This window comes from Canis aureus, chromosome 2, assembly GCF_053574225.1.
Source record: "Canis aureus isolate CA01 chromosome 2, VMU_Caureus_v.1.0, whole genome shotgun sequence".
In the NCBI taxonomy this organism is placed as follows: Eukaryota; Metazoa; Chordata; class Mammalia; order Carnivora; family Canidae; genus Canis; species Canis aureus.
In genome coordinates, this window is record NC_135612.1 from 23,290,744 (window position 1) to 23,316,735 (window position 25,992).

General features: G+C 31.9%; 1 long non-coding RNA gene and 1 other non-coding gene across 7 annotated transcripts in view; one reads left to right on the forward strand and one right to left on the reverse strand.

Moving 5' to 3' along the window:
- The window catches only part of LOC144294226 (uncharacterized), a 203,537-nt gene that overhangs the window by 176,098 nt on the left and 1,447 nt on the right, over positions 1-25,992 (reverse strand). For all 6 annotated transcript variants that reach the window (XR_013361689.1, XR_013361688.1, XR_013361696.1 and 3 more), the window contains exon 2: positions 20,584-20,635. This is a non-coding gene — a long non-coding RNA (uncharacterized LOC144294226). The remainder of the gene's footprint in view (positions 1-20,583; positions 20,636-25,992) is intronic.
- On the forward strand, positions 15,298-15,404 carry LOC144304227 (U6 spliceosomal RNA). The gene has a single exon (XR_013371169.1). It is a non-coding gene; the product is annotated as a U6 spliceosomal RNA (small nuclear RNA).

Sequence of the window (25,992 nt, forward strand, 5' to 3'; positions counted from 1 at the left end):
AACATTAAAAACAAATTCCTTTTTTAAAAAAGGTTTTATTTAAATTCCAAATAGTTAGCATACAGTGTAATATTAGTTTCAAATGTACAATATAGTGATTCAACACTTCTATACAACACCTGGTGCTCATCGCAAGTGCCCTAATTGATATTTTTAGAACACATCACCCAACGACAGCAAAATGTACATTTTTATGGCAAACGTGGGATTTTCAGCAAAAATAACCATAAGATAGGCCATAAAATTAGACTCATTAAATATCAAAAAACTGCAATATTACAGAGTATGTATTTACTGACAAAATAGAGGAAAATTAGTAATTATTAACAATAAGTAAGATATTCATGTATTTGAAAATTAAACCACACACATCTAAATATTCCCTAGATTAAGGCAGATATCACAAGGTATGGTATTTTCAACTAAATGATAATGATGATATAATATATTACATTTTGTGGGAGGTAGTGAAAACAATTTTCAGGGGAAATTTTTTGATGTGTTTCTATTCAAAATAAATAAGAATTAAATTAGTGTCCTAAATTTCTGATTTAAAAAGCAAAATAGAGTATAAAAGACAAACAGAATGAGTTAAGTTATAAATGAATTTGTATTATAAGTATGTGTTAATAATATCCAAGTGGAAACAACCCAAACATCCATCAACTAAGGGATGGGAAGATACATTTTTCTAGATTTACATGATGGGATCCTACTCAGTTTCAAAGAAACCTACCAAAATATGCAAGAACAATACGAATTTCAAAAATCTTAAGTTCAGAAGAGAAATTAGGCACATATTAGTATGCAATATATGATTTCATTTATATTAAATTTTAAAAGAAATCTTAAAACTGATTTCTGGTGATTGGAAATCATAACACTGATTTCCTTAGGGGAATTGGGAGCTAAGTGAAGTGAACATGAAGGAGTTCTCTGGAGTGATGGAAATGTTCTTCATCTTAATTAGGTTGCTGATGATATGTGTAGGTATTTATTAAATCTCAGTGAATTATAGAGATAAAATATGTGTATGCCACTGTCTCTATATTTCACATATATAAACATATATAGGTTACTTTCATTAATAATATAAATGAGTGGGGGTGACTTACCTCTTACAGAGATTTTTGTATGCTTGGCATGGCAACATGAGTATTGCCCTTCTTTTCAAACTGTTCTATAAAACATGGTGTCAGCAAAGTAGAACAAATCTTTACTCAGGAAGCAACTGTTTACTAGCTATTATATGGATAAGAACAGACCTTTTCTTTCTTAATAATGTGTCTGTAAAGAGTAGAGAATATATATATACAATATTTGAAACTGAAATATAAGACATTAGAGTTATATATAATTATGTTTCAAATAACTCCTTTACAGTGTAGCAAGTGTCACTTCTCAGGAGTCTTTTTTTTTTAAATGTATTTCTAGAAATTTTCTGTTGCTTATTTCTAAAGCAATACCAAAGTTTATTTGGACTAATGCACCAGCAGACATAATATCACCCTATATATTTTTTGAATGAAGCTTTTCCTGTGTGTCAATGCTGTTGTATCCTTTTATTTGCTTGGTCTGAATAATTTCCATATATATTCATAGATTAACTGAAAGAAAACAAGAAGAAACAACAGTACATCCAGAAGAAATTCTGTGTTTTCTGTAAGTTCTCCATCAAACACATTTATTATTTACAAATCCAGCTTTCAATACATATGGAGTATATAAATATACTGTGTGTGCCGTTGGTATAATTAGCACATATGTATTATGTATCTATATAATGTGTATATGGATAGTTAGCATAAGTAGCAACTAAAATATCTCCTTAAACAATACATTTAAAACACAATCTTTTTAAAGGAAAAAACATGAAGGAATGGTGTTTTGTCATGTTTTGAAAATGAGAGATCTGTAAAGAATGGAGTTTGGAACTTAATATTAGGAAATCAGGCTCTCTTGGCAAGGTAGTTATTTCCTCATTATGAGTCTACTTGGTACAGTTGCAATATACAAATCATAATTAAAAGGGCATAAGTTTTACACATAAAAAACAGTATTGAGGATGTAACAGAATGTTTAAAATCAGTTAGTTAATTCATCCTAAATTTTACCTAGAGAAGGTATTTGTCACCAAGAATTTTATTTACCAATGTGTTTTACATTAAATGATAAATAATAGGGATAAATCAGTACTGTGATACATAATATCAAAATTGTTTCAAATTTTCCCTTAAACTTATGGTGCTGCAGATGGCAACATGGAGTACACTGAAAATTGCTGCTTGTGATTCTTTAACTTTAAAATGGAATAAATTGGTGTGTTTATAACATCCTTTTAAGTCATCCAGACATCTTTTGATAAAATTGGATATACCAAGTAGGGAATTTGTATTTCTCTTAAAAGAAGTATTTTAGTAATGATCCTGCCATTTTGACTAGGTTTATAAGAAATAAAGGAAATATTTTATAATTGCCCAGGAGTTTCAATACATTTGTTTTGGAGCTAAATTACCCAATTTGACAGGATACCAATAAAGCTTACCACATATTTAGTGTTTCAAATTCACTCCATGTAATGTAAATATAGCTAAAGTGTATAAAGTATAAAATGTGCTGCTACTACTGACTAACCACAATTCACTTTGCATAGGTGATCTAAATGTGACTAGAATGTGGGTTATAGGATTAAACATTAGGTTCACCAATGTTATCTCCCTGGATTCCAGTATTTTTTATCATCTGTAACTTAGCAACATCCTGTATTTCTCTGTATCAGTTACTATAATTGTTCCTTAAATATTTTGAGGGGTATTATTTATGCAATGCCTATACACCATTTAAAATATTAAACTCCCTAAATATAAGGATTGCATATACCTTGTTGCCAGTGTATTTCCAACATCTGACAGAGTTCCCAGCACTGAATAAGCATCAATATAAAGTATCAAATGATGGGTTGTTAACTTAATTAGCTGATTTCTATTTATGGAACTCTATCCTATTAGATTGGGAGAGATGGGTTAGCATGGCTAACTTAGCCTTCTCTGCCGCTGCCATCACAGAGAGGACATGGAGGCAGTTAAAAAAGATGGGGTGTAGGAAAATCACAAACTCACCTCCTCCCACAGACACACCAAATCTGTAGGTACATATGGAACAGCTACCTCTGCCCACAGATGGCATCTCCCCGCCTACATTCCCTGAAAGCACATTAGAAGCCTCTAGATGTGTGGCAAACATGAAGCATACCCCTCAGGCTGAAGCTCCAGGACAAATACATGGGCCTTTTGCACAGGAAGACTGGAGTACATTTCAGTCTGCTACCTATGCAGTGCCTTGTGGGTGGTATCCTGACAAGGACTGTCTGGTTGTTTCAGTTCCTTGGGGCCCAGAAATGCAAGCCCTGTCCCTTGCAACAAAAGTCAGGTGAAAAGGGGCATCCCCTGTGTAGACTGTGTGTGCCCACCAGCTTTAGTGAAGCAGAGGAAGAAGAGCTTTAGCAAGGCAGTGGGAGAATGGTGTGGCTGCACGCACTTGCCGGGCACTAGCAAGGTAGAGGCGGGTAGAGGAGGGGGTGCAGAGAGGGCACCTGCTAGTACCTCATGGAAGAGAGAGTCCCAACAGGCCCCTGCCCTTCTAGGAGATGCTTTAATACCAGCAAACTAATCTCTTTCATGTAGAGTGTAGGTGCATTTCAAACTACTGCTAAACTAAAGCTCGTCAGCACTACCTAGGAAGGAATTGAGCCCCAATTTTTGCACCTGTTACATAGAGGACATCTGCCGATTGGCTGGTCTGGAGGCAAGTAGTGAGTATGACTACAGTTCCACAGGAATATATATGTATATAAACATATTTCCATACTTTGAAAGCTGGTAAGGTTTTTTTTTAACTGTTTTTTTCCCCAAAACAGAAACAAAACTAAACAAAAAATTAGGAAGGGTCTGGCTTCCAATTAGCCTGAAACTAGGCTAGGATTCCTCCCTGACACTGACAGGTCTTGGCACACCCTCAACAACTGGGATCTATCAAGAATAAATTGACCTGCTTAAGCAATCACAAAGGTTCAAGGCACGTTGGTTGATTTGTGGATGTTGAACCATCCTTGCTCATGGACCTGGGGAATTAATATTGTTAAATATGTCCATAGTACCCAAAGCAATACAGAATCAAAGCAATCTCTCTCAAATTCCAATGGCATTTTTCACTGAAATATAAAAAACAATCCTACTGCTCACTTTTTTCATTGGATTGGTTTTTTTCTCTTGATTTTAGTAAGTTCCATATATATTTTGAATATTAGCCCCTTGTTAGATATACAGTTTACAAATATTTTCTTTCATTTGGCACAATGCCTTTTCATTTTGTTGATGGTTTCCTTTGTTGTGCGGAAGCATTTGTTTGAGATACTCTCAGTTGTATATTTTTGCTTTTGTTGCCTCTGCTTTTAGAGTCCCATCCAAAAAAAAAAAAAAATTGCCAAGAGCAAAGTCAAGGAACTACTGCCTATCTTTTTTTCTAGAAGTTTTATGGTTTCAGGTCTTATGCTCAAGTCGTTAATCCATTTTGAGTTACCTTTTTTGTATGATTTAGGACATACACAGAATGAGGCAGCCTGGGTGGCTCAGCAGTTTAGCGTCTGCCTTCAGCCCAGGGCATGATCCTGAAGACCTGGGATTGAGTCCCACATCAGGTTCCCTGCATGGAGCCTGCTTCTCCCTCTGCCTCTCTCTCTCCCTCTGTCCCTCATGAATAAATAAATAAAATCTTAAAGAATATATTTATAAAAAAAGACATACACAAAATGTTCTAGTATTTTTGTGTACGATTTTAGACAACACATATGTTCTAGCTTCTTTCTTTTTTTTTTTTGTATTTTTTTTGTTTTTTTTTTTTTAGCTTCTTTCTTTTGCAAAGCAAAGTGATGTTAGAGATGAGCAGATATTACTCCATTTCTTGTGCTAGCTCTTGAGGTCCCTACTCCTTATATAAGATAATCTAATACAACCCTTACCATATAAGTTGCCTAAATCCCTTGCACTATTCTCTGTTCTCATTTTCCTCTTACTGTATGCAGCTGTCTCTAGAAACTATGGTTTACAGTGAAACAAAGTCCTTCATTCCACTTTGACCTCCTGGTTCTGGTTCTGAAGACCAATGGTCTTCTAATAACTATCTGAAGATGAGTTGGATCACTTCAGTCTCTCATTCTATTGGCCACATTTGTTTAGATTATCTTATAGTTAGCTGCCTCCCACAGACATTAACAACTGGGTTTTCAAAAGTATCCTGTATGTAGGTCTGAAAACTTTCACGTTCTGGCTGTCACACTCAGTCTTGCCCCTCACACTCAGTCTTGCCTACTTTCTACTCTCAACTCATCATTTTGAATCCCGCTTTTATTTAGATTGCACACGTTTTATATATTAAAAAAAGATACATGTTTTAGTCTTCTTTCAAATGCTCATATTCATATACCGCATGATACATTTATCTTACCTCAACAGTTTCATTTTAGTAATTGAGGTACTTTTTATTTTTCCTGTCAATTCCAAAAATATTTAGGTGTCCATGTGGAATGTTATCTATGTCTTATGTCTCTTAGCTTTGAGTCTGGACATGACAATAGTCACTGAATCCTGCAGTGTTTTGCTCTGTGTTATTGAGGATTTCTTCAAATGTTACATATTTGTTTTTATTTTCTCTTCATTCTTCCATTATATGGGAGAAAGCGGTTACCATTGTAGTTATGAATCTCCAATGTTTAGTTCAGTCAGTCCACTAAATTTAAAGATTCAGAAACTATAGCCAAAATGTACTGCCATAGTTACATTAACTATGATTCATAATTGTCCAAATTAACTTCAAATTGCATTAATCTAAACATATATAAAAATGATTACTGTTTCTAGAATAAAATGAATTATTCATAATGGAGCTTTTCATGACAAGCTTTTTTGCCATCAGTGTATTTTAATAATCTATTGATATTTATCTTTTATTAATAATTTAATACTATATCTCTATTAAAATCCAAAAGAAAACAAATGAAAAATCCATGAATTATTTTTTTTAATTCAGCAGATCTAGCAGCTACTTTCTTTTATAGTCTATGTTTATTAAAAATCTGATTTTTCTTATTGTTGTTAAAGTAGTTGTGCGTCCCAAAATTCTAACAAACTTGCTTATGAAGAGCCTCTGCACCTGGGTTTAAATTGTCAAGGAAATAAGTTATGTTAAGGGAAGACTGGTTTAAGATCATTGGCCAGGCTATAGCCAGGTAGTTTAGATGATCAAAATTACTCCTATATAAGCATGTACACACACACACATACATATGTTTGTTTATATATTTACCTGTTCATGTACATTTGAGATGTTTTTAGTTTCTGGATATTGAGGATAAAGAACATTTTGGTTGGAATTACTGGGTTGTATATGTAAATTTATAAGAAACTGACAAATTGTTTTCCAAAGGCTTGTAATTATTGTCATCCCCACCAAGAATATGTAAGAATTCCAGTTACTCTTCCATCTTTGTCATCATTTGATAGTATCAGTCATTTTAACATTTTTAAAAAAGTCATAGTATGTTTGTAGTAGTATCAAATTGTGATTTTAACCTGCATTCCCTTCATGACTGATGATGCTGAGTATCTTTTTATATGCTTGATAGGTAGTTTATATCATTGAGTTAATTATTCTCTACAATCTTTGGTCAATGTCAAGTCTATATTTTTATATTATCTGATATTACGCTTCATTTATAATCTACATTCCCTTTTTCCTCCTATAAATAAAATGTCTATATGTAAATACACAATTTTTGTGTATCCAAAGTGCATCTCTTTCCTTTCATTTATTTATTCCATTCCTTTGCCTTCTTGGGCTTGTTATAGTCTCCAGAACAGTATTAAAGGAAGTTGTTAGTGGATATCTTTGTCTTTTTCTCAATATCACAGGGAAAGCATGTACTCTTTCACCATTAAGGATGGTATTAACTGTAGTTTTTGTTTATTTTTAATTTTTTCAAAATGCTCTTTATCATATTGAAGATGTTTTTCTCTCTTCCTCCTGTTCTTTTGCTTTTTAAATAATGAGTAGGTACTGCATTTTATTTAATATGTTTCTTCTGAAGGAATTAAGATGACTACAATGATTTTATCCTCTATGAATCTGCAAAACAGATGAACATAGGGGAAGTGAAGGAAAAATAAAATAAGGTAAAAACAGAGAGTGAGGCAAACTATAAGAGACTCTTAACTATAGGATACAAACTGAAGGTTGCTGGAGGGCAGATGAGTGTGGGAATGGGGTCACTAGCTGATGAGCATTAAGGAGGGCATTTGATGTAATGCACACTGGGTGTTTTATGCAACTGATGAATCACTAAATTCTACCCCTGAAATTAATAATACACTATGTATTAACTAAATTGAATTTAAATAAAAAGTTAAAAATAAAATAAAAGTTCAATAAACAAATTTTTCGGATGTTAATGTTACTGCTTTCCCAACAAAGACATAATATAATGGTATAATTGTTCATATCAAACTAGATAGAATGTAATGACAATTCAGTGTAACAAAAACTTACCAAAAAATAGATCTTAAAAATAATCAAAGAGAAAGAAGAAATTATATATGGAGAAAGAAAAAATTGTGTGTGAGGAATTCACACATAGGACATGTAAAGAGAACAGAATGGAATAATGGCTCCAAAATACTTAGAGAAAATTATTGATGTGGAGAACAAAGGCAAAAGATTCAGAAAAAAAATTAAATTTCCTTACAAGTTACAGCCCATTGACAAGTCCTTGAGACAGGCAGCGTGATCTTCCTCTAGGAGCTCAATTCAATATTAATACTTTTCTAAGGGCAAAAGGCAACCTTAGTTTTATACTAGCTTGGCCTCCAGGATCATGTAAGTCTCCTTTAACATATAAAAATTCCTTTGGGGCAGCCCGGGTGGCTCAGAGGTTTGGCGCCGCCTTCAGCCCAGGGTCTGTTCCTGGAGACCTGGGATCGAGTCCCACGTTGGGCCCCCTGCATGGAGCCTGCTTCTACCCCTGCCTGTGTCTCTGTCTCTGTCTCTCTCTGTGTGTCTCTCATGAGTAATAATAAATTTTTAAAAATTAAAAATTCCTTCGGAAAATTCCTTTATTTTTACTGTCCCAAGATATATGTTAATAACAATCATCCTCCAAGCACATGGCCCATTGATATACATCTGAAGCATCTCATGACTAAGGTTTTATTGGACAGTAGTGAATGACCTTTTCTTAAAAACTCCTTTCAAGGTCCTGGAAATCTTGTTTCCAAATTCCTTAAAGACTTACACTCTCCCTAGTCTTTTCCCAATTTGAAAGTATATAATGGGCCACTCCTCACACCCACAGTGCAATTCTTTCTGTCCACAGATCCTGTCCTCATGTTTAATAAAGCCACCTTTTTTGCACTGAAGAAGTCTCAAGAATTCTTTCTTGACTGCTCACTCCTGAACCCCAACGTTTTCACATCAAAAAAAAATCAGTGCAAATTTATCCTTTATAGACAAGAAAGTATTATTTATAGTCAAGAGTAAAATGCAAACTAATAACTAAAAAAAAAAAAATTCCACAGCTTGTTCTCAGGGAAGAGGAAAATGCAAAGTGATACCTAAAATAATCCAAGTTGCAAGATAAATGGTAAGAAAAAACTGTAAACATGGATTAATGTTAACAACTGTAAAACACTATCAAAATTATGTCTAACTTTGAAGTAAAAGAGCCAACAAGATGAACCTAACACAGGATAAGAATAAGCATAGTTCACAGGACCATTTATGATTATTACATTTTTCAGTAGGTGGGAAATGATAGTAATTATCCTTGAAACTAGTTGAATATGCATTTTAAAATTTCAACAACACAATTGATAGAAATAGGGTATAGAATTTTCAAGTTAGTATAGGAAAAAGTGGAAGAATAAATCAATCAATTCAAAATATACAGAAAAGGAGAAAAAAGTAAAAGCATAGAAAAAGTTTAGAAAAAATCTTACAAAGAAAATAAAATAAAAAGTATAAATTAAATGACATTAATAAATCTACGTTTGCATTAATTATTTTGATGATTAAAAATACAAGGAATTTATTAAAATTAGCCATATTTTAAGAGAGGGACCATAAAAATGACATCTACAGACAGCAAAATAAAGTTATAGAAAATACCAGTCAAATATATCAAAGCAATTCATCCTATTTAGGGTGAAAATGAAGAAATGAAAAGAACAAGAAAAAACAAATAGACAAAAATAGGGTTTCTACGAGAGGGTAAAGAATAGATTTAACACATTCAATATATATTCTATTTGCTGTGTGATGCTTTTAACTCTTGCCTAGATAGTATTACATAGAATATATCCACAGAATCTTACTTATTTTTTCCCCTAAAAATAATAGATATCTAGATTTTCCTATATGTAATTTCTACCCCCATGAAAATGAGCATATCCATGTTCCTTCATACACCAATGAGAGAGATTCTCTAGTGGCAAATGCCCAGTAATGGATTTCTGGAACATTAATGTATGATCCCTAACTTCACTAAGTTCTGCAACATTTTTCCTTTTAGAATATAGCCAATTTACAATTCTGCAATGAACCAATGAGGTTTCCCAGATCTCTGACCTTGGTTATTATCTTCTATATTTTCCCAACCAAGTAATCTGAAATGCTGCCTCATTAGTGTATTAGTCTTAATTTCCATTAGTGTGAATTTATTACTTTAGTTTGATATAATCTGAATTTTCTAGTTTAACTTCTCAGCATATTCATATACTTTGCTTAATCACCTGTTGTTTTTCTTGTCTCCTTAGTTGTTTTGCAAAACTTCCTCCTAAATTCCTGTTGCTCATCCCTTGTCAGTTGTAGAGGTTGTAAAATCAGTATAGGCTGACACCCCATCTGTTAACTTTATTTATGTGCTTCATTGAAGAGAAATCTATGAAAATTAATATTTATATTGTATATCTTAATTTGAAAATTTTAGAATATTTTATCCACTCTGAAGTTACAAATTTATCATCATAATAAAGAGAAAAAGTAGATTTCCTTTCACTCCATCCCTCAGTCAGCATCCATAGTTTTTTTTTTGTTTTGTTTTGTTTTTTTGTTTTTTTTTAAATTTTTTTTAGCATCCATAGCTTTGTAAAGGCAACATTTTCCCACCTTTAATTGCTGCAGGTATTGTTTTCATACAAATAACTCAACAAATCCCATAATCAAGTGCCACCCCAAAGCTCAGAAGGCCTTGCACTATGCTGTGATTTTACTGTTTAATCCCAGGAAAAATATTAACTTGGATAAATTGGGCTGCTGCTAAAGGACTGTCCAATGGAAATGTATCTTTTGTGGCTAAGTGGAGTTTATCTGTAAAAGTAGTGTACACATAAATCAATATGTTGTACACCTGGAACTAATATAATATTGTATTTATTACACTAAAACAAAGAATATGGTCCACCTTGTGATAGTGTAATGTAGCTCACACTTAGTTTTGTTTTGACAATTCCTTACACAGTAGTGTAGTCACCATTTGTCACCATACAACATTATGGCAATATTATTTACTATATTCCCTATGCTTTACTTTTGTTTTTCTGGCTTGTTACATGACTGGGAGTTTTTACCTCTTAATCCCCTTTATCTATTTTGCCCATTCCCTTATCTGCCTTTACTCTGGCAAGCACAAGTTTGGTCCTTGTAATTAAGAGTCCAGTCTTTATTTGTTCATTTGTTTGTTTTTTAGATTCCACATATAGTTGAAATTATATAGTATTTGCCTTTCAGTTTCTGACTAATTTCACTTACCATGATATCTTCTACATCCATCTGTGTTGTCACAAATGGCAATATCTCATTCTTTTTTTAATGGCTGAGTAGTATTCCACATTTTCTTTATCTATTCATATATTGATAGGCTCTTAGGTTGCCTCCATAGCTTGGCTATCGCAAACAATGCTGCAACAAACATAGGGGTGCATATATCCTTTTCAAATTAGTGTTTGTTTTCTTTGTGGAGGCATAGAAACGGGAATAGAAAAAGGGAATAGAAAACTAGCCTGTTTTTTTCATCTGCTTCTTTTCATGTCTTTCATTAGAATAATTTTGTTGTTCTAACTGCATTTAGACTTTTAATTGACTTTACAAACATGCATAATTTTCTTCACAACACATTTGGAGATGGGAAGCTTATCCATAACTTTCTAACTTAAGATGAGCAGTAGTTTGAGCAACTGAATCTTGATCTTCATCTTTAGATTATTTCGTTGTTTAGGCACAAACATATAAATACGTACATATACAAATATTAAGTTAGCCAAGAGAAAGTGAAACAATAAAGCCATCAAAAGAAACGAGTAGTGTAGCAGCTATGGTGAACAGCTGAGGGCAAAGAGACATAGATTTGACTCTTGGTGAAATCATAAAGATTTTTCTTCTACAGCTTACAGAAATATAGCAAAAAAATTAAAAGGAGTCTTGCTAAACATAGCTTGTAAATCTAGTACTATTAGTAGCCCCATTTATGAATATTCAGAATGGGAACAAAACAAAACAAAACAAAAAAACCCTGAAGTTTTAACTTTTAACTTAGTATAAGATTCAGGCATAGGGGGTGGGGAGTGGAGTTGGAGAGGTGTTTGTATCTCTAAATGTGACTCTCTGTTCTTATCCTTTCAATTCTATCCTTGTAATCAGTAAATCGCTGCACTTGGTGATAATGCATGCATATGGAAAAGGACTAATTTATTTTCATGAAGACTATTAATAGGTTGCAAGAGAGAAAAAGTAATTAACTATAACTTCCAGCTTTATAATAACCATAAACTTATTAAACCTCTCCACAGTAATATTTAGAGAATACTGATGCAGTATGTCTTTGAAGATCAAGTTGTGCTGGACTTGCATGCAAATATTTAAGAAGTTAATTAAAATATAAATTATTTTTGAACTCTGATTCTGGTTATATTGTAAGAGTACATTCTAATTATTAATGAAGCATCCAAATTTTCTTCTTTTTTCCTAATTAGAATTTCTGGTTATGTTTGTTTGGGGCCATCAAAATTCAGTGCTAGTACTAGACACATTGGTATGAATTACTAAGTCGAGAAAAAGTTGTTTTAGTACCTTCCTCTTTTTTCCAATAATAAAACTAACAAATTTAACCTTTATTCTGAGTGTTCTATTTTTATGTTCTAAATAAAATCTGGTATTTTTAAAATCAGATAAAGGTGCTTCCATATTTTTATGCATTTTCAGGATATTAAAAATTAGATGGACCTGAAGCCTACAACAAGAGGATACAAGAGAATAATTAGTGATTCTAGTTATTTCATTTCATTACCTTACTGGTCATTATATTAAATCTTTGTATGTTAGTATCTGTATCAATACTGGAATTAAATTAGGCATTTTACAGATCATCCTGAGATATCAGTACAAATAATGCACAGATAAGGTAAAATATTTTGCTTCTTTGATGTATATAACACTTCAAGTATGATGATAGGATGCAAGATACTTTTCTTCATATTGCTAGTCCAGATTTGAGAAGTAATATGTACTAACAAATATTTGTAGAGGTCAATAATTAGCATCTAACAAATATTTGTAGAGGTCAATAATTAGCATCTAAAGTATTTATATTTTTATTTATGTAGTGATTTCATTACTAATGCTTATTTTCATCATAGTTAAATATTAGCAAATTAATTAGCCATGTAACAGTATTTGTATTTATGTCTAAATATAGGCAAGTAATGTAACAGCAAATTCATATCTTTTGTAAACATTTTTCAATGCAGTTATTTGTTGTATATTTATACAAAATGAAATATTATCAAAAGAAAATAAAAATTAATAGAACGGGTTATATGTTAGTAGTCTTAAGCTAGAACAATATCTTTTACTGCTTAGCTTGTTGTAAACTTTTAGTAAACATCCAGAATTGAATTAACACTTGGGAACAAAAGTTATCACTAAAAGAGGCCAGAAGATAACTACTGAGTAAGAAATGCCTGAATTCTCCAACATTAGTGACTGTCGGTGTCAGTTTGATCAACCAACATCATTTAAGAACTCTCCATGAGCCATTATTATGCTTAATTTTGAAGATTTAAAAATAAATGAAATGTTCACTGCCCTTGAGACATCTTTCCTAGCCACGAAAGAAGGAATGAGGGAAGATAGGAAGAGCTTCATCACTTCTAATATGGTGTAAATTGCTAGATTTTTCTTTTTTGTAAGGACAAAATTCACATTATTGTCAAGCTCATAATAGTTAGCCAACCATTTTATTTCACACATGAGAAAATTGATCCTCAGAAGCAAAATATCTTTTTTTAAGTTCATACAGCTTGCTATTTGTAGGTCCAGAATGAAATGCTTGTGTTTTCTATAGATTCCTAAGAATCTCAAGCAAATGTATAGTTATAGATGCTAGGAAAAGATACCTAGATATGGAAAGATAACTTGTCCCTTTCTCAGCTGCTTTGACTTTTGAGTCTGCCATTAGTGTCCTAATGTGCTCTACTTCAGCCCTTTCATCTTTTGTTAGTTAAATATACTATGACTAGATTCAACTCTGTTGTAAACAACCATAATTTCTTCCTTCTCTCTTTAAAAAAGATTTATTTATTTATTTACTTATTTATTTATTTATTTATGGAGTGTGTGAGCAGGGGGAGGGGCAGAGGGAGAAAATCCCTCCTCACAGAGCTTGGAGCCTGACATAGGAGTCCATCTCAGGACCCTGAGATCCCCACCTGAGCTGAATCCAAGGGTTGGACTGAGCCACCCAAGCACGCCTTCCTTTATCTTTTATTGGGATGGATTTTTTTAAAGCAGTGCTTCTCAAACTTTAATGAGCATATAAATTACTTGGGGTATTAGTAAAATTAGGATTCAAATTTAGTAGGTCCAGAAAGTGACTTGAATTTTTTTTTGATTTTGATAAATTCTTAAATTATATTGATGCTGGTCATCTGAACATTATTGTTTACTGAGTAACAAGGCTTTGAAAAAGCAGAATGATAGTTATTGCTCTACCCTAAAGGCTGACTGGTCTTTTCACTCCTTGCAGACATTTTAGATTTTGAAAAATCCACCTGGAGGGAGGCTGACTCCGTAGATAATAAAGGCTTATGCATACTTCAATAAAGAGCCTTATGTGTATATAGCACAAACTGAGAACAAAATCAGCCGTTGGACTTCCATGATTCTCTGCTCAGTGACTGTTAGGTTTTTGGCATCTAAGATTACATAGCCAAAATATATATATATATATTTTTTTTTCCAAGCATCATTTCTGTGTTCTGGATTGATTTTACATGAATAAACCCTAGGATTATGCCTTTGACTAGTTATGCAGCAACCCCTAGGATTTATTCAGTCAATAAGCATTCATTAAGCTCAACTACATCAGATGCATTGCCCTTATTGCTGCATAAGCCCAAAGAAACAAACAGTGGTATTACTATAAGCCACAATGCAAAATACTCTGTTGATTTGACAGTGACCTAGGAATATTGTGTTTATCTCCATATTTGGTAGCAAGATAATGTTATTTACATATTTTCTGAATTATTATAATGATAATATATGACTAAAGTAATGGTAGTGGTGTGTATATATCTTGCAACATGCCCTTCCCACCCATCCAAAAAAAGGGAAGAAAAATAATAAGAATAAAACTGTAAATATCCATGCTCTTAGGATAAATATGAGGACATCTTCAAATTTCCTGTAAGTGAAAAAATACATAAAACATTCCACAAAGCTATTGGCTGTGGCTCCATCACATGTATTTATGGAGAGCGAGAAAACTTGAGAAAGAGATCAGCAGTTTCAGAATACTCAAATGTAAGTGTGAACAAAGAATTTCATAAACAGCAAGCCTGTTTCTATCCAGATTAAGTGAAGGAATTAAACATATAAGAGCCCAAAAAAATATGCAGGAGCTCAAGGAATTGTGTGCCCAAGAGCCCTTCCTGATGAATCTATTAGAAGATGAACTTCATCCAACTATAACAATAAAAGGAGTGACAATAGACATTTTATATACTTAGTTCTAGATTGAGGACGAAAAGGAATGTATGGACGAGGGTGGAATAAAAAGCATTATATAATATATGTCATATGTTTCTGATGATATACAACAACAAAAAATAAAAGGAAATAGGGGAAGAAAAAAATTAGCATATGTTTATTGATGTTGGTACTAGCATTAGATATATCACTTAGGCATACATTATAGAGCTCACTTCAGCAGCATATATACTAAAATTGAAATGATACAGAGAAGATTAGCATGTCCTCTGTGCAAAGATGACATGCAAATTCATGAAATGTTCCATATTAAAAAATGTATCCCATTAAAAATCAACAAGTTAGCAAAAGATTAAGAAAATAGAGACATAACGTTTTCATACAAAGGTAAGCAGTAGAACAAAAGTGTAAACTTGCCTAAGCATGGAGGCATATTTAGTGAAGAAAAAAGAAAAGAAATACATTATATATGTAATTATCAAATAAAATGAAATGCATATAATAGCTGTTATCAAACTAATGTAATAATTGAGACAAATATATAACACCAATAAATGTGAATAGGTCTAAATCATCTTTTAAACATTTTTAAAATTTGATTCACAAAACAAGTAATGACTATATATCTTATAAGATCTACACTTAATTTTTTTTCCCAAAAGCTAAAAATGAAGGTAAGTGGTAACCATAATAAATCAAATGTAGTTATATGGATATCAAAGTGAATACAATGCTAAAACCATTAAACATGAAAATAAGGACATGATTTCCAGGTACAAGCCTAAATTTATAATGAAATATAAAAATTATAAATAGTAGTGAATCAAATAATGCAATAGCAATCTTTATAAACTTAGAAACAATGCCAGAGGGATGCCTGGGTGGCTCAACGGTTGAGCATCTGTCTTTGGCTCAGGGCATGACCCTGGGTTCCTGGAATCCAGTCCCACATCGGGCTCCCTGCAGGGAGCCTGCTTCTCCATCTGCCTGTGTCTCTGCCTCTCTTTCTGTGTCTCTCATGAATAAATAAATAAAATCTTAAAAAAAAAAGAAACAATGCAGAAAAACATAGACAGAAAGTCACTAATAACTGGAGAACCAAAGCACTTTTAATAGAATAAACAAATTGATGCTAAAATACATATGGAAAAATAAACATACAAAAATGGACATAAAATCAATTTTAAATAAGGAAATCTTTGGAAAAGAATAAACCTAAATTATATTAAAATATAGACCCTTCATAATCAACAGAGCATGGTTTTGTTGCAGAAGTAGACAAACTAATCAGGGAAACACGTCCAGAGTTACTTTTAAAAAAAATATGAGTTTGATTTGAGATGAAAATAGCATCTCATATCTTTTGGGAAGCAAAAGACTTTTTAAGTAACATTATTGGAATAATTGGCTAACCATTGATAAAGGATAAAATTAGATCCAAATCTCATACCATTATTACACAAGAATAACATCAAAGAGTTCAGGGCTCTAAACATAAAACCATATACACTTTAGAAGAAAACAAAGGTCAAGTCCTTCTTAGTCTAGCTGTGTGGAAATGCTTTCTAACTATGAGTAAAAATGTAGATGCATAAAAGAAAAGTTTGACAAATTTTACTTAGTAGAAATAAAACCCATACCAAAAATGCTATAAAAAAGTAAAAGAAAATAGATATTAAGAGAATGAAAAAAAGAAAAACAAGCTGCAAATTAGAAGGAAATATTTGCAGATAACATATCTGAAAAAGTTTTTTATCCAGAATATATAAAGAACTCTCAAAAATCAATAGTAAGAAAACAAATGTCCCAATTAAAAAGAGTCAAAGACTTGAGATATTTCATCACATAAGATATACAGAAAGCAATTAGGCTTATGAAACAAGTTCAATAATATTCTGAGCTATTAGGGAAACAAAAATTAAAACCATAATGAGATACTATTCCACATTTATTAGAATGGTTATAATGAAAAATGCTAATAATACCAAGTGTGGGTGAGGATGCAGAACAAATGGGACTTGCATCAATTATTGGTTGGTATACAAAATGGTAGAGCTACACTGGACAGTGTTGTGCAATTTTTTATATAGCTAAACTTACACAAATCATATTTCTCAGAAACTGTACTCCCATATATCTGCTGTAGAAAAATGAAAACCTGTGTTTACACAAACGCCTATGCACAAATGTTCATAGCTGCTCTTTTCATAATCACCAAAACCTGCAAATAACACAGATGTTCTTCAGGGGGTGAATGTATCAATAAAGCCTAGCACATCCATATAACAGAATGTCAGAAATAAAAATGAATAAATGTGATATATGTAAATAATTTTGATAAATTGTAAAGATATTACACAGGGCTATAGAAGCTAGTTTCAAATTGTTAAAAACTATATTTGCATTGATATGACATCATCACAAAGACAAAAGTATACTTAGGGAGAAGCGATCAGTGGTTGTCAGGTTTAGAGAGGGAAGAGGCTGTGACTAAAAGGGTAGCACAAGGGAAATTTGGGGCTAATTTGTATTACAATGCTGGTTACACAAATATATAAATATATGTATTAAAATAAAATATTGTACATGAAAAATATTAATTTTACAGTGTGTTAATATAAAAAAGTAGAAAAATATTTGAAAAACTTGAAAAAATAAGATCTTTATAAAATGAATTCCGAGGGATATATTGTTCAGTGAAAAAGGCAAAGTGTAAAAGAATATCTTCAGTACAGCACCCTTTATAGAAAAAGAGAATTAAATATACATATATATTTAAAGATATATATAATTTATTTCTGTAAGAGGAAACACTGGAAGGATAAACCAGAAACTAAGGAGATCTTTTTCTCTCCATGGGATGAACAATGAGATGTATTGGAATGATGCTTTTTGTAGTTTGGCCATTTGGAATTTTGTTACTATTCATGTCCCCATAAAGTGCCTAACTAAAATCGACAAGAATGGTAAAAGTTTTTAATGGCATATAGAACACTGTAAGTGTAGAAAAAAAATAGTACATCAGAGAAATAGTAAGATATGTTCTCTACTGCTTTAGTGAGCTCCTTTTTTTTCCCAATAACTATTACAGGTGATTGCTTTCAAATCTGTGGAGGGGAAAACCTGTAATATTCTATATACTTCCAATAACAGCCCTTATCTATACCAATCAAATAGCAATCTTAGAACTCTCCACTCAGCTCTTAAATATTAATATAGTACCCTGAAAATTGCTGGGCTAAGTGGTGACTACAAGAGGAAAGAATATCAAACACTATAATTTATTTGGTTTAATACAGATTTTATAGCCACATTTCCCACAATGTATCAGATATCATGCTTTGTAAAATAAAGATATTATGTAACTTTTTGCTATACACTGAAGCATTTACAAAAGGACATAAAAAGAAATAAAATTTGATGCGATGCCTTGAAACTCAGAAAAAATAACAATTAAAAAACCTCTGGTAGTTCTAGGGGTGCCTGGGTGACTCAGTCAAGTGTCTGACTCTTTGCTTCTGCTCCGGTCATGATCTCAAGGTTCTCACATCGAGTCCTGCACTGGGCTCCATGCTCAGTGTAGAGTCTGCTTGTCCCACTCCTACCACTCACCCTGTTCTCTCTCTGTCTCTGTCTCTGTCTCTCTCTGAAATAAATAATATCTTAAAAAAAAAACTGCTTTTTTCTTAGATATGACTATTAATGATGTTAATTGAATTATTTATACCATTTTTCTATGTGAAGGTTTATTTTTATTTTTTAAATAATCTACTCTGTGGATAAACCTTACTTTCTAGTTCTTGCTCATTTTTATTCTTATTAAAAGATATCTAGTTATTAAAGGATAATACATTATTCATTGCATCATCCAATGGAAATAAATGCTAAATTATGGAGATACTTTATTCAAACTTTTGAAGATTAGGCAAGCAATTATGTTAAACATAAAATTTATTCCCTTTCATGCCCCCTTTCTAAATATAAGCATTTCATTAAATTCTGAGGAATTTTCTGTCCTTACAGCTAAAGACCTAGAAGATAAGCAAACACAAAACAAAACAAAAAAACCTCCTCAGCTATTGTTTTATTAAATTCTAATGAAAAACTAGGTTCAAGGCTCTGAGTTTTAAAAGCTCTGTAGAGAGAGAAATAAATAATTACCGAATTGACTTAAATACAATTCTGGCACTAAATAGCCAGAACAAGAATAAAAATAAAATTTAGATAGATGTTTGACCCTTAGGACATGTTTAAGGGCTTTTAGTCATTAATTTAAAAATAAATGCTAAAAAATTAAATTAAAATAAAAATAAATGCTAGCAATGAAAAAAAAGCTAATATTACTTAGCATCAAAAAGTTAGGAAGAGCTTTAACTGAAGAAATGTTAAATTGGGTTTTTAAGACATCAAAGATTTGTGGGAATTTTTTTCACTCATCTTTCATATCTAATCTGAAAATGTATATCCAACACGAATTACGTTTATCAGAAGTCATTTCTGTGTGAATATTAATGAGTGTTGTTAAGTCATTAGCTTCTCTGGAGCTCTGGACCCAACAGGATCTTCTAGATTAGATATTAGATATTATGATATCTTCTAGATTAGAATGCCTCCGATTGTTCCAGACTTCTTAAACATTGACTGCTGTGCAAAAGTAATTCTAATACTTTCTTATCCAAATTTCATGTATGTTTGCAACCTTGAATGGCATCGTTAATGAAGGAAAGTCTTCTTCACCCCTATCATTTAACCCTGAGCTTTTTCTGGTTTGTTGATTTTCCTTCCATTCAGTCACAGTGCAGTATTTTATTCCCATTATAAAATCTCATTGTTTCTGACGTGAGATTTGTCTTTCTGATCTTTTTCATATCTGCTTTTAATATTGGCCCTTCTTTGTTGCACATTTAGTTGATGTTCCCCTGCGTTATATCTTTTCTACAGTTTATTTTTAAAATACATTGAATACTTTATTTGCTCTCTTCTGAACTCCCTTCAGTTTCAAAAGAGAATTAATCAGTTTCAAGTAGAAGACACTAATTACTTTGCTTGTCTAACGTGTGCAGGTTCTATGTACACAAATATAGGATTCAATTAATTACCATAATATTTTATTGAATGCTATTCAGTTTATGTTATAATTGTAGTTATACGATAGCTAATCCTTCTCCTGTATTTTTCAGAGTGGCATATTAGTGTGACAAAATACATCTGAATTTATTTATTTATTTATTTATGAAGATTTTATTTATTTATTCATGAGAGACAGAAAGAGGCTCCCCACAAGCAGCCTGATGCAGGACTTGATCCTGGACCTGGGATCATGCCCTGAGTCAAAGGCAGACACTCAGCTGCTGAGCCAACTAGGTGTCCCTGAATGTATTTATTTTATCAACAAAAATTCATTTTGTCAAAATACCTGTTCAATAATTTATTCAATGGACACTTCCCAGGTGAAATTAACAGTTTAGGCATTTGTGCCAGACCCAAACTTACCACACTAGAAGAGACATCTCCTATTTTCATCTTTTTAGCATTCTCTTTTTTTCTGAGAGAAAAAAAAAACAAACATGTGATCGGATGGTCTGTACGTTTTCCTATCTTGTCCACATAAGAGATGCACCCACAACTCACCCCTGTTTAACCAGGACCATTATGTCTGTCTTGTCTCAGGAATTGTTAACTCAGAGATGGAGTGTAACCCAAATCTAGACAATCAGATTCCTCTCCAGGAATGTAATGAGATCATGGTGAAAAATGTACTTGAACCCTTTTCTGTTATTAAATATTAAGAAAGTATAAACCAAGAATTGCAGTTAAGCCACATTTGACAACATGTAGAAAGACACTGCTTGAAAATTAAATTATCTGGGCAGCCCAGGTGGCTCAGCGGTTTAGCGCCGCCTTCAGCCCAGGGCGTGATCCTGGAGACCCAGGATCGAGGCCCACGTCGGGCTCCCTGCATGGAGCCTGCTTCTCCCTCTGCCTGTGACTCTCTCTCTCTCTCTCTCTCTCTCTCATGAGTAAATAAATAAAATCTTAAAAAAAATCAAATTATTAAAGAGAGGAAAAATAAGCTAAGAGACAAAAGGAGCATTCAGATCCATTGTTTAAGATATTAAATCTAGCCATTTCTAAAGCCACAGGTTGTTATGTGGACTTCCTATTGTGTCAAACAATAAGTTCCCAGGTGAGATTAAACTAGTTTAGGTTAAACTTCTGTTATTTGCAACAGAAATGTTTCATATACTTATCTAAGGTAGTGTTTTCTGATTACAACATGAGTCAAACTTATAAAAAAATCAGACAATGCAATCTCATATAACAAAAAAAATGGATCCTCAAAATAATCAATGGTGTGTGTATGTGTGTATGTAAAAGAAAGGGTGGGGGCAGGGAGAGAGAGAAGTTTGGTATAAATAAACAAATAAATAAATAAATAAATAAATAAATAAATAAATAAATATTCTTTAATAATGAATTCACTCAGAATAGTTTTGATTTTAAATAAAATACCATAATTACAGAATGTTATCTATATATATATAAAAACATATATACCATTGTAAATAACATAGAATATACCATTGTAAATAACATAGAATATGATGGATAATGTACGTAATGGATATATAGCAATAAAATGCAACCATGATTAAATTCAAGAATACCAAAGATTTAATGAAGTTTCCTTTCGAGCTTCAGTGTCTTACTTTGGATCTGAATTCTTTACTAATATAGCATAATGTTAATGTCGAACATTGAAATTAAAATGCCTCCAAAATAACTGCTTTATTTTTGGAAACATACAGGGAAAATATGCATTTCCTCAGGAGAGCTGTTTATTTTATATTGAAAAAAAAGATGAAAGGACTTTCATAAATGTTTGCTTTGAGGTCAATAATTTAGACTTACAACATGACAGAAGGTAATGTGTTTACTAATCATAACACTGCAAGAATATTAATCAAATGTGAAGAAATAAAAAAATTTAGTGACGACCATATGGTACATTAAGAACGTTTTCCAACTATTGGGGGGAGAGGGAAATTGCCTCTAAGAGACAACATAATTAAAAGTGAGAAGAATATCCTACTACAAAAAGCAAATCTAATAACGAAAAGCATCCAGTATAATTGCAGGAAAGAATTATAAAATAATTAAGGATCAATGTACTCTGCACAGAGATATGGAGAAAATATAGCATTTTAGTAAATGTCACTTAGAAAGCAGATATGGAGAACCATTAAACAGAGTGAATAAATGTTAGCAATTGAGAAAAAAAAATCACAAGAGTCTTATGTAGTCAGTAGAAACAGCACAAAATACTAGAAAGAAAACCTAAACCACTCAGATAAGGTATAACTGAAACTGCCATGTAATTATTTTTTTTAATCTTTGAAAAATAAACAAAAGAAATCTACCCATTGTATTTAATAGACAATTTTAAATGCAGGAAAATTTGGATCATTTTCAATATTAAATGCTGAATAAAAATTCATTTGATATATCTCACAAAACTGAGAAACTTGCCTCCTTTCCATGGTCCAATTTTTATGTGGAGTGAAATATAACAAAGATAACATTATATTTCAGTGTAAATATTCTATACTTTGTATATCTTTTTCCATATTAATATTGCTAATTCTCTAAAATATCTTGGAATATGACCTTTATATTATGTGAAAATTACTATATGACAGTTTGAAAGAGAATCTACATAATAGAATGATAGGTATGCTCTGGTATTTGGTGGGTAGAGACCAGGAATGCTGGTAAATATCATACAATGCACAGAAGAGCCCCTTATAATAAAAAAAAAAAACTGGTCCAAAATGCCAAGGTTTATAAATGTTATTGTAAATGAAGAAACAGACATTGAAAACTTATTTGCCTAAGGTCACCAATAAGTAATAGCAAACTAATAGTTTGTGGGAAAAGATTTGACCTGTGAATTTGAATCGTGAAAAATTTATTTATTTATTTATTTGTTTGCTTGAGACCGAGAGAGAGAGAGAGAGAGAGAGAGAGAGAGAGAGAGGCAGAGACACAGGCAGGGAGAAGCAGGCTCCGTGCAGGGAGCCTGATGTGGGACTCGATCCCGGGTCTCCAGGATAACGCCCTGGGCTAAAGGCAGGTGCTAAATTGCTGAGCCACCTGGGCTGCCCTGAATTGTGAAAAAATACTTTAAGATGGCTAGCGTAATATTTATCCTTCTTTTTTCCTCTAACCCCTTTCGTTTCTCTCTGAAATCTTAGGTCAGTAAATAGTATTCAACTATACCTGAAAAATTAATTCACTCACTTCTTTTCTGAATCAAACTGCATAAATTATTTACATTTTGGTAATAGCAAATATTTGAAGACTCTTCCTACAAGTACTGCTTAAGCACAGCATGTGTTTTTAATTATGTTTCATGTGGCATTACTGTCATTTTCCTGAGCTGAGAGTACATCATTTTTAGAAATAATTTAAATTAGACCTATTATTTTTCTTACCTATATACTATCTTATTAACTCATATTTTGATAACTTCTTGGCTACTATTGTTTTCTTGATTTAATAAGCCAGTGTATGATCACATTTCACATAATTTGTGTTCTTGAATCTTTTTCCTCCCACAGTAAACCAATAGGATATTAAGGGCATGAGCCATCTGTTAACCCTTACATTTATTTCAAGTTTGTTAAATTCTGCAGATTTTTTATATTTATTTTTAATTAGTAATTGTTCATTATTTAGAATACATGCCAGTATGTAGGATCTAGATGAACCTCAATAGTTGGAGATGGATATTTAGTTCATGGCACTTGACTCAGAGCTGACTTTTGTCTGGAGGATTCAACACTAAGGGACAGACACAAATCATTCTCCACTATAATACAGTGTGAAATATTGGGTATACAATGAAAGGGTCTGTCTACACTTGTCAGATATTCCTACAAAATATTGGGACTTATAAAGAAATGTTTAAGTTGATATACTTTGAAATGGCATATTTAGTCAGGTAGTAAGCCTGTGATTTAGTGCAGGAAAAATATTATCTTTTAAAGGAAACAGGACAGATTGCTTTCAGGGTGCTGCCAGAAAGAACTATTCCAACATATTAGGTAGAGATGAATAAAATTGTATACCCGTGCAAGGGATCTTAAACTGCTAAATCAAAGTTTTATTGCTTCTGTTTAATTTCAAAAATTAGCCCTTATTTTTTCTTATTTTTTGTTAGGATTGTGTGAATAAGGAAGTTCATTATACAATAAATTAAAATGATTAGATTTGTTTATATATTTCTATCAAACATTTATTTATTTACTTGCAAAAATGGAGGGCAAATTGAATACATTAGTTTAATCCTCATAATTCATTTACAATTGTATAGGAAAGTACTTTTGTTCACTCATTATTTTACAAAATATATTTCAATGGTTACATAAAACTCTGTAAGTTATATTAATGTACTATATTTAAACTCTTCTTCATTATTAGGTATTTATATTACTTCTAGTTATTTTCTCCTAAAGTTCAGCAAATATTTTTATTCCAAAGAATTTTTTTTTTCCTTTTTTAAATTTATGGAGGTTGGAATTACGGGGTAAATATTTTTAAACTACTTTTCACATATTTTGCCACCATGAGAATTTAATTAGTTTTGCCTTTGATTTGTTAGGTTTTTCATACAGTTAGATGTCATATTCATCTGAAAATCATTTTAATACTGGATATAAATTCAAAGTATGACATTTAATATATAATTGATATTCTCAGAAACAATATTAAATAAATAATTATTTGTCCACTGATCCAAATGAGATGTACAAAAGTCTAATAAATTCATGTCATTATAATGCTGTTTAATTAATACAATTTTTTTTTAATTAATACAATTTTTAAAAATCAAGTTTTTATATCTTATAATACTCCTCCTTTATTACCATTATTGTTCAAAAATTTCTTCAAAATTCTGTCAAATGACAGATTGTTATCATTATCAGGTTCTTCCATAAATAGAAATTAGGTTTTAATTGGGTTTGCATTAATCTATACTTTAATTGAGGGAAATGTTTATCTTCACAATGTTTTTCCAGGTTGGGAATATTTATTCAATAAATTATTCCTAATGCACCATGGTAAACCTTTATATGATCCTTTACATACATCTTGCATTTCTTATAATTAATTACTAGATAATATTATTATAAATTTACTTTATACTAGTCCTCATTCTTAAATGCAACACATTTAATCATCACTATAGCTTCTTGGTGCCTATTATTATTGCTATCTCATTTTACCACCGTGGAAACAGAAACAGTGAGAGATTTTTTAAATCATCTGAAGTCATGGAAATGAGTTGTGATGGAGAACTATGATATATATATATATATATATTTAATACGAGTACATTCAAGTATGTGTTCTATATTATCTGTGATACCTATTTATATATTTATTATATGTAAATGTATGTATAAATATGTTCTGATGTTTTAGTTATTTGGAATTTAATATGAGGAAATACATACACACAACAAACACAGACCCATTCACACACAAATATGTTTTCATTTGGTTGGTATTGGTGTGTAAGAACAACTGTGTTGTTATCTTGTATACCACTGTTAGAGCTTAAATTGTGTTCTCAAAAAAGGTTGAAATTCTAATGCCCAGAACCTGTGAATGTGAACTTATTTGGAAATAAGATATTTGCAGATGTATGAAGTTAAGATGATTCCATACTAGCTTAGGGATCCCAATATATTATGACTGGTGTCCTTATAAGAGGAAGCAGACATAGGGAAGAGATTGCCACACGAAGCAGATGGAAGACAGGCGTGTGAAGACAGAGATAGATAGATTGGATTGGCCAAAAGCCAAGGAACCCCTCAAGCTACCAGAGCTTCAAAA